Below are 18503 nucleotides of genomic sequence, written 5' to 3'. Positions count from 1 at the left end.
CCGTGATCAAACGATCTGAGTTGCTGGAGAATACAGTTTATCCTCACTAGACAGTATATATTATCATTATACATGAGGTGAGTAGGGTTTCGCCGCGTTGCGGTGGCCGAGCGGTTCCAGGCGCTTCAGTGACGAACCGCACGGCTGCTTCAGTCGCAGGTTGGAATTCTACCTCGGGCATAGATGTCTGTGATGCCCTTAGGCTAGCTAGGTTTAAGTAGTTCTAGGTCTAGGGGCTGATGACCTAAGCAGTTAGGTCGCATAGTTCTTGAAGCCATTTTTTGACCTTTCGCGTAAATTTTCTTTACATAAACCGTCGTATCTTTTGATTGCGTTGACATAGAAGCTCACTTTTTTACACCAGCAAGGGACCGGTTACAGCAAGAAGTGCGATACATTTCCGCTTATTATGTCCACCCGTTCTGGAGGTAAACGGGTTTTAAGGGTTGGGTAGACCGATAGACGGTCAAGAAAGTGAGACTAGTAGGGTTCCGTTTTTACCGGTTTAGGTGACGAAATCCTAACAACGAAAACACTGAAGATGAGGGCCGCATAAATAACACCCGCTACTCTTTATTCGAAATGTTCTAGTTGCTGTCGATACATAAGCATATTAGTCGTAGCTACGTTTTCGATCCAAATCACGTTTACAGGAATGCAAATAGAATGTATTTGCCTATACACGTGGTAATTCACATCCCAGTATTAATGCCACCGCGTTTTAGAAGTACGAACATTCTCATTGCTAGCTAGCTTAAGAAACACTTCTGCTAATGAACGTTTTCTGGCTGTGGCGAGTCTAGTGGAGAATTCGAAACAATGCAGAATACGTTTGGCAGCTATGTAGCCGTTTATTTCCTGGGGTGGTGCAGAATTATCCTACAAAATTTACTCTCTAATAACAGTAATTTGTTATTTCGATAATCATCCCGAATGATTGTCGCATAAGTGGTGACATAAAGGAAGAAAATTCATGTTTTTGAGTCCAGAAAGCTCTATGCAACAGAAACTGCAGATTTTTATTGCGAAATTGCCGGCTTGTTCATGTCTGGGGTAATAATAGAGGGCTGTTTGCCTAGGTTGTCTGCTAGCATAGTGAAAGGAAGGTCTGGTTTGTTTTCGGTTCTAATCTCTATGGAGGCAGGTAGAATATCAGTAAAGCAATTTTAAGAAATTCTCGCGCACCCAATACGATTTATCGCTACCTTTATTCTGTACTGGCGCTCTGTGGATGTCAATATGACACTCTTGTAGAATTTCATACATGATACTGCCTCTGTCAATAATGGAATTGACTTAAGTGTGGCACTGAATGATGTTTAAGTGAATTTCGTTATGAATCTTCACGCATTGCTAAATTTGCACACTTTCATGGTAGGTCAGCAATGGTAATCCAGTATGACTGGTCTGAACGTTGACACAGACCGTTTCGCGGGCGACTGCGGATAATATTTTGCTAATTCGTAACGGTCTGGGGTTCTTTGTCTGTTATCTGGATAAGCTGAAATTCATTTTTATTCGTCCGTTTCATACAAATTAGCGTTTCTTCTTTCAGTTCTGTCTTATGTTTACGTGTTGTATTTAACACAATAATCAGCATTAATATAGTCTTAGAAATTATGGAATACAGTCTAAAAAAGTTCAGATAGTTTGTCAATTTCACGCCTGCGCATAGTATGTTGGTAGCACTTCGTCGCCTTGCCTGTTATGCTGTGTAGCAGACTTTAAAGCCGTGCGGATCAGCATAACGAAAAGGCGAGGGGTCTCGCTCGTTTTGTCCACGACTGTACCTGTCTAAAACGCATTTTACGATTGCCTTGAACTTTTTCCATAAGCTCTCAACATTGTCAGTGTCGGAACAGAAATTTTCGTTTTGATCTGTTAGGTAGTGTGAAATCTGCCTTCTATTACTATTGCTAAACAGATAAACCTTCCTCCCTTTTTTTATATTCCTACGTCCATATTCAGGGATGCTGCAACGGCCTTATGATCACTGATTCCCTGTTCTGTACATACAGAGTCGAAAAGTTCGGGTCTGTTTGTTATCAGTAGGTCCAAGATGTCATCTCCACGAGTCGGTTCTCTGTTTAATTGCTCGAGGTAATTTTCGGATAGTGCACTCAGTGTAATGTCACTCGATGCTCTGACCCTACCACCTGTCCTAAACATCTGAGTGTCCCAGTCTGTATCTGGTAAATTGAAATCTCCCCCTAAGACTACAACATGCTGAGAAAATTTATGTGAAATGTATTCCAAATTCTCTCTCAGTTGTTCTGCCACTAATGCTGCTGAGTCGGGAGGTCGGTAAAAGGAGCCAATTATTAACCTAGGTCGGTTGTTGAGTGTAACCTCCACCCATAGTAATTCACAGGAACTATCCACTTCTACTTCACTACAGGATAAACTACTACTAACAGCGACGAACACTCTACCACCGGTTGCATGCAATCAATCCTTTCTAAACACCGTCTGTACCTTTGTAAAAATTTCGGCAGAATTTATCTCTGGCTTCAGCCAGCTTTCTGTACCTGTAACGACTTCAGCTTCGGTGCTTTCTATCAGCTATTGAAGTTCCGGTACTTTACCAACGCAGCTTCGACAGTTGACAATTACAATACCGATTGCTGCTTGGTCCCCGCATGTCCTGGCTTTGCCCCGCACTCGTTGAGGTTGTTGCCCTTTCTGTACTTGCCCAAGGCCATCTAACCTAAAAAACCGCCCAGCCCACGCCACACAACCTCTGCTACCCGTGTAGCCGCTTGTTGCGTGTAGTGGACTCCTGACCTATCCAGCGGAACCCGAAACCCCACCACCCTATGGCACAAGTCGAGGAATCTGCAGCCCACACGGTCGCAGAACCGTCTCAGCCTCTGATTCAGACCCTCCACTCGGCTCCGTACGAAAGGTCCGCAGTCAGTCCTGTCGACGATGCTGCAGATGGTGAGCTCTGCTTTCATCCCGCTAGCGAGACTGGCAGTCTTCACCAAATCAGATAGCCGCCGAAAGCCAGACAGGATTTCCTCCGATCCATAGCGACACACATCATTGGTGCCGACATGAGTGACCACCCGCAGATGGGTGCATCCTGTACCCTTCATGGCATCCGGAAAGACCCTTTCCACATCTGGAATGACTCCCCTCGGTGTGCACACGGAGTGCACATTGGTTTTCTTCCCCTCTCTTGCTGCCATTTCCCTAGGGGGCCGCGCCTGACGTTGGAGCTCCCAACTACCAGTAAGCCTACCCTCTGCGACCGCCCGGATCTTGCAGACTGAGGGGCAACCTCTGGAACAGGACAAGCAGCCATGTCAGGCCGAATATCAGTATCAGCCTGAGACAGAGCCTGAATCCGGTTCGTCAGACAAACTGGAGAGGCCTTCCATTCAGCCCTCCGGAATGTCTTTCGCCCCCTGCCACACCTTGAGACGACCTCCCACTCTACCACAGGTGAGGGATCAGCCTCAATGCGGGCAGTATTCCGGGCAACCACATAGTCCGATCGGGGATGCGTGGGACGAGCTGGCCGTCCCCGACAAACCCCCATCCGGACCCCCACAGTGATGCCCATTGGCAACAGCCTCAAGCTGTGTGACTGAAGCCAACACTGCCTGAAGCTGGGAGCGAAGTAATTCCTGAGCAATGTCAACGCCACATCGTTTTTAATAAAAATTCAATATTTTCGGAATTATCTTGGCTGCTGCTCATTTCATGACCGAAACATCCGAAAAAATTGCGTGGCATAAGCCACGGGATATGACAATATCCTCAAAATATCTGGCGGCGATTCTGCAATTTTTCAGAACTATTTTCCTTACTTCTTCCACATTGTCGTTAATAATTGATGCGCTAGAACGTCCTAGGCGGTAGTCGTCTTCAACGTCTTCTCGTCCCTCTTCAAACATACATATCACTCGTATACTCTTGTTTTTCATACAGCAGTTTCACTAACAGCCACAGTCAACATTTAAAATGTGGTGTTGCAATTTACTCCAGCTTTAGGTAAAATTAAAAACAGATTCTTTAATCTATCATTTTCCAAAATAAAATATCGCCGAGTACTCGAAAAGCACGTATAAACCTTCCAAATGACAATAATAAACAAATACTGAGAACAACTCAAAACGCATACATCCATCAGGATCATTCGTCCCATCAACATAAAAGAAATTGAGAATCTGATGTATAAAGCCCGTGAATTTAAAAAATTCCTGCAAACTTTTGATCACACGTAGTACTTTTGTGGTACACCCTTCTCCTGTTACTTCTCTTTTACCGGAAATGTCCATGAGTAAGAGAGTGAGAGGGAGGGAGATTATCTCTATTGGTCCATCATGGCCGTAGCACATCGCCTGATAAGTACTTTAAAAAGTCAATAAACATCACCAACAGCCGTAAACCTTAGGATATTTTATTTTATTCTGAAAGCAACCACTTTCGGCAATTTATTTTTCCGTATTCGGGCCCCATACGGTTTTTTTCCAAATAAACGATCTTATCGTATAGCACCATAAAACACTGGACATCGTGAAATCCAATCGTTTTACAAATGCTTCATACAAATACGTGACAGCAACTGCTGGATACTTTAAGAATAAAATAAAATATGTTAACGTTTACATCTGTTGGTGAAGTTTAGTGACACTGAAGAGAGAGAGGATGTCTGACTCGTGATATAAAATCACTGTGGATGTAGTGTGGAATATTACATGAACTAGGAACTTACTTACTTCTGAGTTAGCAATTGCGGAGAGGAATCGGGTGGTATGATCGCTTCTGAACCGTAATTAGCGGCATTGTTGGAAGCTACCATTCTGAATACGGAATGTAATTTGATTAATTATGATAAAATTTCATCTGCTACAAGAGGGTAATGTATCCTGAAATGTAGGTATGAAGAACACTGATGGAAAAGCATAATTTCATGAACGGATGAGGTACGTATAAATCTATGGTTATTTTAACTTATCTGTGCCTCTGAACATTATTTGGTGTGTCGTAACTCGTAGGGAACTTTGTATCCTGGGAAATTAGTAAAACCTGGACCACGGTCGATTCTACACTATTTCGAAAGGTTAAGTTCTGGACTTTTATAGAGCTGCTACTACGGTCGCAGGTTCGAATCCTGCCTCGAGCATGGATGTGTGTGATGTCCTTAGGCTAGTTCGGTTTACGTAGCTCTGCGTCTAGGGGACTGATGACCTCAGATGTTAAGTACCATACTGCTAAGAGACATTTGAACCATTTTTGAACTTTTACTGACATTATACACAACTTGGACACTGGTACCCATGATGCAGAGTGAGTACGTCATAGCACCCAAGATGACCTCCCCGCCGCTTATAATTGTGCCTCTGACTGTTTTAAGAATCGTCAGAGTCGACGATCGCCGGAATGCTGCAGAGCCACAGAAATTTTATTCCAGTTGCTGACTTCGAAATCGAGAGGTGGCCAGAGTATGATTACGAACTGTACACCATCCTGAATTTTTTTAATTTCAGCATCAGACAGGTTGTCGGCGAACCCAAACATCTGAAAAGAGCACAGTTTCGTAGGATTTTATATTCAATTTTCTATTCCGTCTAAGTTTTGAAGCCACTTTTACCCTAGGTGGGGAGGGGTGGGGGGGGGGGGTACGTGTTGCTGTAGCGATTGCGCGGCTAGCGCCCGGTGATGCTCTGCAGGGTGTGGCTGCCGCACAGTGACCGACGCTGCGGTGAGAGGGACGGGATTGGACCATGCCACGTCTGGCAGCATTGGTAGACCGACGAGCAGGAGGAAGCGTCGACTGGCGTCAGCGGGCTTGGCGGCCACTGATGAGGCAGCACTCGATCAGCGGCCACCACCCTCCAACGCGGCGAGGCCCAAATTCTGGCAAGAGCGGTGTTGCTCTGGACGATGGCAATGTGTGCAGGCGTCGATGGTATTGGGAGACGGCGTTCGACCAGCATTGCTGCCCATCACGCGATGAGGCCGACGAAGTGCGCTAGCGTAAGATCGACCAGTCGACGACGTCAGCAGCCGTTGTTTATCTACCGATGGCCGACCGCTAGGACGCACCGATGCCGACTGGCCGGCGAGAGGACGATAAGACTCTCTCTGGTCGGCGTAATTGTCCAGAGCTGGAAAACTGTCTCCTTGAGGATGATTTCGGTACGACCTGTTATCTCTGATGAACATATGCGTAGTCACGCCACTGTGATCGCAGCACCGCCATGGAAATCACGTGAGCGCGCGGATATCTGTAGTCACGTGAGCGCAGATGAAGAAAACAGCTCCGCAATCACCGTGCCGCTATCGGCGGTGCGCGTGCAGCTAGTGGAAAACTGGCGCTAGTGACGTGGAAACGCCTGCGGCGTAACCACTAGCCAACCCGCAGGACGCGGGAGTACTGTGGTAGTCGTAGTGACCCAGTTATCGGTTGGCTACCACAGGGAGATACCTTTCATGAACGAGTCCCACAAATGTCAGAATACAGTTCTCTTTTCTGCACTGCGTTCTGAAGCAACTTGATTTGCATAGTCAGATAGTCCTATACAAGTAACTGATTTCATCCGCAAGACTGTATTGCAAATGGTATTAATTAACTGAAACATCGATACAAATGCATTAATAACTTACGAGGTACTTTATCCTGGAAAATTCCAAATCGTGTACTGTGAAGTATTGATTAATCTACATTACACATCCGTAGGTATTTGATTTTGAATTTAACAGTTCTTTCGGTGATTTTCGTTCTTGTACGTTTCCCGACACCACCCTATTAAATCATCATTATCAAATTAAAAACGTCATCTCTTTACAAGGATTATTATACAGCATCCACATCTTACGACATGTACTTTGTTCGGTCTTTGTAGTACTCCGATTTATCTTTTTTGACAAGCCATTTCCTATCAGTCTATCTACATGATTGTTCCAGTTCATTCTATTCTTTCTATCTTGCCATTAACTGAAAAGATTTTAAAATCTGGCCTTATCGTTTCATTCCTTACTTCATCCAGTCTATTACGGACTTCATCTTCGTTGCCCGAATAGGTGATTCTTTCTATTATTTTTTATTTTATTTTATTTATTTATTGCTATTGTCCGTGATTCGGAACTATATACAGGGTGCGGCAAATAAAACTAGCCCTGACGTTGTATCTCAACAACCCTCACAGTCTTCAAGAACTCAAGCAGGACATTTCGGATGAGACTGCAGCAATTCCAGCAGTCCAGCTTCGCTCCGCCTTCAGTAATTTGCTGACCAGGACCCAAAAGTGCCACGAGATGAATGGTAGTCAATTTTAACATCTGCTAGAATCAGGTTGTACTCTATTTCCATTCCTATGCCGTGTTCCTTTGCACCCTGGAACACTGTTCACCAGACCACTTTTGTTTGCCCCACAACTGTAGGTACAGCACATATTTACAGTTTCATTTGATTTCCTTTCTCGTTTCCTTCTCAAAGTTCTTCTAATTGTTCCACAGATAGCTTTACATTTTTTAACCTTCTTCTCAACGTATTTCCCATACTTAAAACTAATATCACATTCTAGTTAACTGAAGTGGGGTGATTGTCCTCAGATTTCCACTTTATTGTTTTCGATCTGACTGGAATATCTTTCCTTTGAATGCCATTATCTTTGCCTTATTTGCAGATATAGTGAAGTTGTAATACACAGAGGTGACAAAAGTCATGTGATAGTGATACGCACATACACAAACGGTGGTAGTGACGCGTACAGGTATAAACGGGAGTGCATTGGCGGACCTGTTATTTGTACTCAGGTGATTTATGTGAAAAGGTTTCAGGCGTGATTATGGCCGTGCCATGGGCTTTAACAGACTTTGAACGCGGATTTGTAGTTGTAGCTAGAAACATGGTACATTCCATTTCGGAAATCGTTAAGGAATTCAACATTCTGCGATCCACAGTGTTAAGATAATGCCGAATATATATATTTCAAGCATTACCTCGTACCCTTGACAACACAGTGGCCGACGACCTTCGCTTAACGTCCAAACGCAGCGGCATTTGTGTACAGTTGTCAGTGCTAACATACAAGCAACGCTGCTAGAAATAACTGCAGAAATATACGTGGGGCATACGACGAACGTTTCCGTTAGGACAGTGCAGTGAAATTTGACGTTAATGGGCTATGGCCGTGGACGACCGACGCAAATGCCTTTGCTGAAGGCACGACATCGCCTGCAGCGCATTTCCTGTGCTCCTGGTCAACAGGTTCGACTCTAGACGACTGAAAAACTGTGACCCGTTCAGGTATCTTGATTTCAGGTGGTATGAACTGACTGTAAGGTTCAACTGAGATGCAGACTCCACGAACCTAAGATGTCAACAAGGTATTATTAAAGTTTCTGCTGGCTCCATAACGATCTGGGTCACTTTTATGTGGAATGTACTTGGTCCTCTGCATGTTTGTCTGGACAAAATTTGCAGTCACTCATGGACTTTATTTTCCCAAACAACGTTAGAACATCTACGGAAGAAAACGTGCCGTTTCACTGCATAACTTCTATGCGGCTCGTTTGAGGAACGTCCTTGACAGTTAGACCGAATGGTTTGGTGACCCAAATCGAACATTTACATGACGTAACCGAGAGGTCAGTTCGTGCACAAAATCCTACACCGGCAACACTTTCGTAATTACGGATGGCTGTTGAGGCAGGAGACTTCCAAAAAGTTCTTGGTCATTGTCACGTCAACTTTTTTGAAAATTTGTGGTAAGTTTCTACGGGACCAAACTCATGAGATCATCGGTCCCTAAACTTACATACTACTTAATCTAACCTAAACTAACTTACGCGAAGTACAACACACATTCAAGCCCGAAGGAGGACTCGGACCTCCGTCGGGGGGGAGCCGCGTGAACCATGGCAAGGTGCCCCAGACCGCACCTATAGGGGGTACTACACGTTATTTGGAGGTATCCCATGACTTTTGTACCCACAGTGTATGTGTTTAGCTTGGTCTGTATAGTGCCCTTAATAAATTGTTTTCTGTTTCCTGCATAATTATCTGGTCATTAGGGGCCGGCCGAAGTGGCCGTGCGGTTAAAGGCGCTGCAGTCTGGAACCGCAAGACCGCTACGGTCGCAGGTTCGAATCCTGCCTCGGGCATGGATGTTTGTGATGTCCTTAGGTTAGTTAGGTTTAACTAGTTCTAAGTACTAGGGGACTAATGACGTCAGCAGTTGAGTCCCATAGTGCTCAGAGCCATTTTTTTGGTCATTAGGCTAAAACAGTGCATTTAATGATACGCTAGATCCGACTTTAATTCTAAACCGTGTTTCACCTTTCAACTTCGTAACTAGGTCGTCAATAAAGAAGACGATAATCTGCACCCTTGTCGAACACCTTGATTTATTAAAACTGCAGGTAACATCTCGAACCTGAACTTGTAATTATTTTTGTTTCAATATAGACTCTCTTTACGGTATTAGTAAGGTGATTAGGAAAACTTTTCCTTTCCTATACTTTCCGCAAAAGAGACATTTTGACCTTATCAAACGCTTTATCATAATCCAAGAAATACTAAATGCATTTCTAATCAAATTCCACGAAGATTTTGAATAATTTATCTTGTTATTAAAACAATATCATTACATCAATGTTCCTTTATGAAGCCGAATTATATTTCTGAAATTATTACTTCTTCTATGGTTTGTAAACTTTGAATAAGAATTTTCCCATCAATTTTACATCCTACGTTTAGTACATTTCCTCTATGATTTCTTGTGCATTTCCTATTTCTTTTTTAAATCTGAAAATAATTTGAGCTGTGTTCCATTCTTCAGGTACGGAACAGTTCTTCGAATAAATTTTTCAGAAAACTGAGGAAGCAAAATTCTAGAACGAACCATCCGTATTCGACTACTTCGGGATTAACTCCATTTAGCCGAGTACATTTTGTATTTGTGTTACAGTTAATGCTGCTTTTAATACTTTTACATGTATTGGATCTACAGAGATACCATCAGATTTTATAGAATACCTCTCATATCTTCATCGTAACATAAATCTCTGTCGTGATGTATCCATTGACTTTCTTTTGTTATTTTAATGTTTGCAATATCTTTCTCCGTTTTATTCATGTGCTTCATAAGTCTAAACGCTATAGACTGCTCGTACTAATTTCATGTTGAATATTGGCAATGCATCTTTCCGAGGATTCTCTATGGTACCTTTTTATTAAATTCTTTGTTATATTACTGTTCTGTTTATGAATTTCCCAAGCTTCATTTTTCCGTATTATTAAACATGAGTTATAAGCATTTTATTAACCTTTAATATTGTTGGCTATTTCCTTCTCCTATATTTGCTGATCCCTTTTACGGTTTGATACTTTACTTTTCCATAGTACCTCATTAGCTATTTCCAACACTGCTGAGTTTAATCTTTCCTATTATTTTTCAGAGAAAAGAAGGGAGCTAGATGTCTTAAGCCATGCTCGGTATTCTGTCTAGGATAAGGTATTCTGACGTAACCCTTTCCCCCAGAGTGTGAGTTGTGCGATGGGCTGGTTACTCATCCATATCAAAAAAGAAAAAAGACCTCCACTCAAAAGTTTCTCAGGAATAAGCTTGGTCCGGTCTATATATTAAAAACAGGTTGACCGTGCAGGCAGAAGCAACAATCTTTGAGGAACCCCTATTTCTATTGTAATTCTCTGTATCGTAGGGCAAATTTCTGACGTGTATATTTGCCGGCCGGGGTGGCCGAGAGGTTCTAGGCGCTACAGTCTGGAACCACGCGACTGCTAAGGTCGCAGGTTTGAATCCTGCCTCGGTCATGGATGTGTGTGATGTCCTTAGGTTAGTTAGGTTTAAGTAGTTCTATGTTCTAGGGGACTGATGACCTCAGAAGTTAAGTCCCATAGTCCCATTTCAACCATTTCACAGGTATATTTGGAATTTGTACAAACGATCATTTCATTCACAACGTACTTTTTAATTATGATTAGCGATTGGTTGACGCCATTCGAATGACTGACAATGTGCCATAACAGAAGCCTCATGTGTAAGTGGTCAGCTGTGGTCTGTCCTGGAAAGTTTTCATTGAGTTAGGACAGTTACTAGGGGATTGAGGGGGACCAACAGTTTGGGATAATTTCAAACCAAATAATAGTATGGTGGCAGTACAGAAGACGCCATGCTGAAGAGCAATAATATCTTTTTGTATTCTGCTATGCAAACTTTTGTTTTCATAACATTTCAGATCACTTAACGTATTTCAAGCCCTGCAGTTGCATCTCTAGTCAAAACATATACATTGCTGTGCAAAACTTGACGAGATAGGTGAAGTAAAATACTACACTAATTAATCGGTGTTAATGAATGAAAGAGCGAGACTATGCTGCTCGAGGTTTCTCAGTCGTGCGCAGAAAGTTAGACGTCACATTCATGACGTCAGTGTGACTATAGCGCAAATGGGCCGCCCTGAAACACGAGAATCGGATAAAGAGAATGTGTGTCACTCAGCGAACAGTTACGTAGCACTATAGGGAGTTATTCTTTACAACAAGGCCCGGAAACAACATTTGTATGACTCCTGGTGACCTGAAGATTCTACGGGAAACTGGAACAAGGAGGAAGTGTGTGTGTAGGGGAGGGGGGGGGGCAGTAACCCAGGAGTTTTTTATTACTTACAGCATTGTTTCGCACGCATGGGAAGTCTTTCGAACCTCAGGCACTGTGCTGGAAGGAGAGGGGGTAGACAGCCACGTCAGTTGCAGCAGCAGATGACCGCCGTATTGTGCAACGGGACAGGAGGTGCCCAAGTCAAAAAGCGGGTGTAGTTGCAAACTTATTTAACAGCACTACAAGGCGCGTAGTTTCTCTCTCAACAGTGTTTCGAATAGTGCATGGTGTTAAAGTGACAACCCCCATTCAGCAGCCGTTTTCGACGACCAGCGGCGGCACCGTTTGCAGTCGTGACACGATCATAGAGACTGGACAAATCAGGTGTGAGGTTGTGGGCGCTTCTAGGCTGTGATCAAATTTCGTCTGAGCATTGATTCGCAACGTACCCTCATACTGCGAGAGGTCGAACACAAGATGCAACCAGGTATTTTCTCGAACGTGATTGTTTGGAACACTGTGTCTCACCAGTCAACGTCATTGCGACACTTCACTCATTTCCATTATATCATTTCAAGGGCGCATTCGAAACTGGCCGACTTCAACTCCACTGAGCAGGTGTCGATCACCTTTGGATAACGAATCGAACGGCATCCATATGCACCAACGAACATGCAGCAGCAGTCATTTGCACTGGTGGAGAAATGGAGTGCTCTGCCACAAAACTCCGTACGAACATTGTGACAAGCATGAAACCCCGTTGCAGAGCATACATTGTCATCCACAGTGATCACACACACAGTTAAGGAACACGTCCCGCCATCTGTAATGTCCAGAGGAACAACACAAATCTCGATGACTTCATTGTAATTTTTGAACGAATATTTGAACCGAAGTGTTATTACCGTTCGCCTCATTGAGTGTTTCTTTCACCTACCTACTGTACTGTACTGTAGTAGCTCTTTCTCTGTGTGGTTCAGGTTTCACAGAGCTACTTGCTTGCTAAGTAGCGGCATCGTTCACGAAAACTGAAAGCGGCATGGAGAGCGGTGTGCTGACCACGGGCCCCACTTACCTACTGTATTATACTGTAGTAGCTCTTTCTCTGTGTTGTCCAGGTTTCATAGAGCTACTTGCTTGCTATGTAGCGGCATCGTTCACGAAAACTGACAGCGGCATGGAGAGCCGTGTGCTGACCACGGGCCCCACCATCCAGTGACACCTTTCAGATGATAATGACACTGTGGTCGGTCGTTACCTTTGGGCAATCGGAAGCCTGTTCGGACGGAGTTCGCAAGAAGTAACGAAACATATCTATCGCTCCGTAGGAAAGATAGCGAATCTGTTTGAGATCAAACAGATGGTGAGTAGTTACGTGCTTCATGTACAATGCGCTGCAGTCAGTCATTTGAGTCCACAAAGAAGAATGGATTTAGTTAAATTTCCTGTATTCAACCACGAACTCATGCAATTTAATGTCTAGATAATTCCATACTCTACGGTAGCATGAAATGGAAAATTTGCTTCCGCATTTTCGAGACAGAAGCTATACTGGAATTAACTGTCTTTGCACAGAAATAAAAGCAGTATACCATAACGCTGATTTGAGTTAATCCGCGTACAAATTTCATCCTTCGATACTTAAGTACGTCTCGCAGAGATTACATGTTATCATGAAATAGAAAACGTTGTCTGAAAAAAATCTGAACGCGTAAACTTCATGCTATATTCATAAGCTGTGGCGGACGTGGGTTTCGCAGGCCTGAAAGAGTTAACCAGACATCATAAGCTCTCGGAAGGACGTACCCCTCGCTGTGTATTATTAATTCATTCCGGGCGAATATTCATTTTCCCTTTCATTACTTCCCACTGCAGGCTTCCATTCCCATCCGCTCGAATTCCACTCTTTGTATTGAATGTGTGCACAACAAAACAGAAATACAATGAGTGTCGTGTCTTCTGTCAACTTTTAGTTTCATTCTTTTTGCGACTTTTCATCATGGATCAAAGAGTGAACTCTGTGTCATTAGGGATTACGCTTGTTTAGTCATATACATATCCTGTAAGTGCTAAAGATCGATCTCGTACAAAGGACACATCCAGGAGCGTACTGTCACTACAGGTGAACAACTGATGACTGGAATGAAGGCAGATGAAACAGTCTACTGAAGTATCAAATTCAATATACAGGAATAAATGCATCCAGATTTACTAGAGCAATGATTTAAAGGGAGTACGTATGGTGGAAAGTGACATTGTCCAACGATTATCCCTTAATAATATTTAATTTCTACTGAATAATTTGAAGCATCATTTGTCGATTAAATACAATAGGAAGTTTAGTTTTTGTCATTTCATAGTTAATAGTGAAAGTCTAAAGTATCCAGTCGTTCTGTACTGACAATCTGTTGAACTTGGAAGACTGTGGTTTTGAGCGATTTATTCCTTGAATTCATGTTAATTTTCGTGTTGGGAGGTTGGATGCAGTGTGTAAACAGAAATGGCGTTATTGCAGATGGGAAGGAAGACTTACAGGCAAAAATATAGGTGAACTCCAGGTGTATTACGGAATGACAATAATAATCAATATGCATGACCTACAAGGGATGAAAAGAGCAGTGTGGGCTACATTCTTCCAGACATTATACACTGGTGATACAATTATACATGGTCTTTGCCCACCTGATGCTGATTCATGGTGCAGGTACCACAGAGTTCAGGCAGCGGATACAGAGGAACAACTAAGGCAGAAAAATAGCATAGCATCTGCAGTGATGGAAGCTATTAAACGAATATATAGAGAGTTAGCTCTTCCTGACCCTCTTTCCAAATGTCTCCATGGCCGAAACCAAAAACCGAATGAGACTTTCAATTATGTCCTTTGGACCAGCATACGAAAACATGTCTTTGCAGGAATTAAAACTCTATGCTTGGGTGCTTGCGACGCTGTAATAACGTTTTATGTAGGTAATAATGGAGAAATAAGGGAACGAGAGCTAACTGGTATCACTCCAGGAGCCAACACACTGTTATCGTTCCGGCGGTTCAATCGAGTCACAATCATGAAAGCGCAGCGTACAGCAGAGGAAATAACAAAATAAACAAGAGGCAGGAAAAGAAAGAAGCTTTTAAGGTTTGCAGATCAAGAACAGGATTCATATAATGCTTATTGTGGGCCTGTGTGTTTCTAGGAATTGGCATGCCTCCATATGTAACTTAACTGAAACATATAAACCTGATTTCCTGAAAATGACTTTCTTTAAATACTTGACCGGTTATCATAGAAACTGTTACAGATACGTGTATCTAATTTTACACTATGTTACCTCTTAGTATAATGCTGCTACTGAACCAGCAAAACATATCTATCTACAATGGCTGTCTACTTACAGAAACAAATGTGGATTTTAAAAAATGGACATGAATTTTAAAAGAAAGCTAATTATTTGTATATTATGATCGTGTTTCTGTAACCAGGAAACGAGTGAAACTATACACCTCAAAAATTTTAGATGTGTACCTGTCGAAGGTTCTGAGATAATGTGTCATTAATACTGAAAATCTAACACTGTAGGTATAGGATACGTGTACTCCACTTAAACTCTCTCTTATGCAAGGGTTAAGATTCTTCACTTTGAAGACATTCATTGGAAGACATTTAATGATCCCTGAGTCAACCTGTATGAAAAGTCTGAAGTTCAGTTTGTAATTTTCACGTTGACTTTTGTTCAAGCCTGTTGGAATTATAACTCTGCCATACCTGCTCATATACAAGAATGTGGTTTGTGCTTAACTAAATAGACTCATGCAAAAGGAGCTGTCACATTAATTCACTAAGTGCTGGATTAAAAACCATTGTAATTTGAATTACACTTCACTATCTTCTGACAGAGAGAGAGTACACTATTCTACAATTCTTGTTTTCAATATGCTTCCAGCAGAATTAAGTAGTTGGTAGCCGCACCCCAGTTTATGAAATTAAATGCGAATTATTTATCGCAGCTAACTGCCTTTACTTTTTCGGGAGTGCCTCAATGCAGATTAGAGGCTGGCATAGCAGCATATTAGATTTTTTTCTTTTTTCTCTTTTCTCTCTCTTTTTCTTTGAGTTATCAGTCTTCTGACTCGTTTCGTATAGGCTGCCACGAATTTCTTTTATTTCAGGGTAGCGCTTGCACCATATTTCCTCAATTACTTCCTAGATGTAATTCAATCTCTGGCTTGCTACCCTGGATTACTACCATATAGAGGTCCCTGAAGTACGATGGAGAATATTTTTTGATGTCTTAACGTATCCTTTGTCATGCTGTTCTTCTTGTTGTCAGTGTTTCCTATATATTTCATTCTTAGCCGATTCCGCGGAGAACCTCCTCATTCCGTATTTCATCATTCCACTAGATTTTCTACGTTCTTCTCAGTCTTCTGTAGCACATCTGAAACGCCTCGATTCTGTTCTGTTCCGGTTTTCCCATTCTCCATGATTTACTGCCATACACTGCTGATCTCTAGATACACATACCCAGAAATTTCTTCCTCAAATTATCGCCTATGGGTTTATTTATACCAGTAGCCTTCTTTTGACCCGGAACACCCTCCTTGCTAGTTGCCTAGTGCTACGAAGCTTAATATGGCTTCCAAGCTGTTAGGATTAGTTTACTTGGTCCACTTCGTGGCTATCAAATTTGATCTTAAACTCCTCACTGTTCTCAATTATGCTACGTCTCATAATATTTCTTTTTTTTCGATTTACTCGAAATATATATTTCCAAGCAAATTTTCATTCCATTCAACTAATCCTATAACTCTTCGTTGCTTTAATTCTTCATTACTTTCCTTCAGAACAGCAATACTTTCAGTGAATGTTATCATTGACATCCGTTCATCATGAATTATAATCCCGTTCTTGCACCTTTCCTTTATTTACATGATTGCTTCTTCAATGTACAGACTAAAGCCTGCATCCTTGTCTTACATCCCTCTCAATCGGAGCACTTCGTTCTTTGTCTTACAGTTTCATTGCTCCATCTTGTTTTTTTGTGTGTATTGTATATCACACGTCTTTCCTTATAGCTTACTTCTATTTTTCGCAGAATGTCGAACGTCTTGCACAATTTCGCAATGTCAAACGCTTTTTCTGCTTCAATCGACAGATCCTACGAGATTGTCCTGAATTTTCTTCGGACTAAATTCAGTTATCAGGAGTTACGTCGGAAGTGCCTCTTTCATGATCGTCCACTAACAGACCCTCAGGTTCCTTTTCCATTCATTTTATTGCTATTCTTGTCAGAAACTTGGAGGCATGAGATGCTAAGCTGATTGTGCGATAAATTTTGCACCTGTGTGCCCTTGCAATCTGAGCATGAGGTAATGCAGCTGAAATCTTTCCGTATCTCCTCCTGTCGTGAATATTGAACAGATTATTTGCTGTTACCATCTATAATTTATTCTCTTTCCTCATGCCAGTTAGTTCATGTGCTCAGAGTACTATGGGACTTAACATCTGAGGTCATTAGTCACCTAGATCTTACAACTACTTAAACCTAACTAACCTAAGGACATCACACACATCCATGCCCAAGGCAGGATTCGAACCTGCGACCGTAGTGGTCACGTGGTTCCAGACTGAAGCTCCTAGAACCGCTCTGCCACACCGGCCGGCCATGCCTGTTGCCTAGACGACATACCATAATATTTTGTTCTATTTCTTTCCGTTCAACCGCGTTCTGTTCCGTTCCCCTCATGAATACTAAATTTTCATCTCTCTTTGTATAATGAATTACCGGTTCAATATCTTCATACAGTTTCCATGTCTCTTCATGGTCCACTCACGACGTCGCCACGGATACCTGAGCTATCGTTATCGGTGTTGGTTTGCTGTCTAAACTGATAAGAACAGCACTAACTGAACTGTTCGCAGTAGCTCACTCTCTGCCCTACATTCCTACTCAGTGAGAATCCTACTCCCGTCATACAATTTTCGGCTACTGTTGATAAGAACCTACATTCTTCCAATTATAAATCCGTCTTTCCATTTAACTTCGCTGCCACAAACAACACTAACAGAAAAAAATTCAAAATCAAAAAATAATGAAAGTAGAAAAAATTGTAACGATCGGCAATTCGGGGCTAAAACGTCACAAAATTGCACCAATAACTCTGGGAAGGAAAACAAACGGAATTAAGGTAAACTGCTTGGCTCTTGAGGATTATTTTGCAGTACTTTCAGCAAACCTGTCAGAAGCAGTCACTGAGATAAACATTCTGGAAAAAATAGCAAAGAGAACTGGTCTCGAAATTTCAGATGGAAAAACAAAATTCATGACAAATATAAAAAATGCTCCAAAATTCATAGAAACAAAAATAGGTAAATAGAGCGAGTAAATAAATTTAAATATCTTGGAGAAACTATACAATAGAAGAGTCTACAAAAATCTCCATTGATGTAAGAATTAACAAAATGGAAGGAGAACATGGTTTGACAAAGGAAATGTATATATTGAAAAATAAAAGTAAAACAGTACACCACAGTGGTACTACCAGAATGTTTATAAGGATCTGAATGCCTAACGATAAACTACAAGGTGGACAAAGTAGAGGTACTGGAAAGAAGAATTGTTAGGAAAATAATGGGTGCAATAAAAACGGCAGACGGTTGGAAAATAAGAAGTAATGAGGAGATCTACAAAAATATAGAGATAAATATCTTAAGTAATGGCCAAACGAAGATTAACCTTTTTCCGACAACTCTGCCGAAAGGATGGAAATAGACTAACAAAACAAATACTCCTATATTTGAGGAAGAAGAAATCGACAATAGCATGGATTACAGAAGTGAGGAAACATCTAGAAAGAAACAGCATCAAAAAATCAGAAAGAGTAGACAGAAACCGTTTTAAAAATAAAATACTAAATTTGGAAGGCTTT

This window comes from Schistocerca nitens, chromosome 8, assembly GCF_023898315.1.
Source record: "Schistocerca nitens isolate TAMUIC-IGC-003100 chromosome 8, iqSchNite1.1, whole genome shotgun sequence".
NCBI classification, from domain to species: Eukaryota; Metazoa; Arthropoda; class Insecta; order Orthoptera; family Acrididae; genus Schistocerca; species Schistocerca nitens.
The sequence above is the reverse complement of the archived record's forward strand: the minus strand, read 5'-3'. Positions refer to the sequence as shown.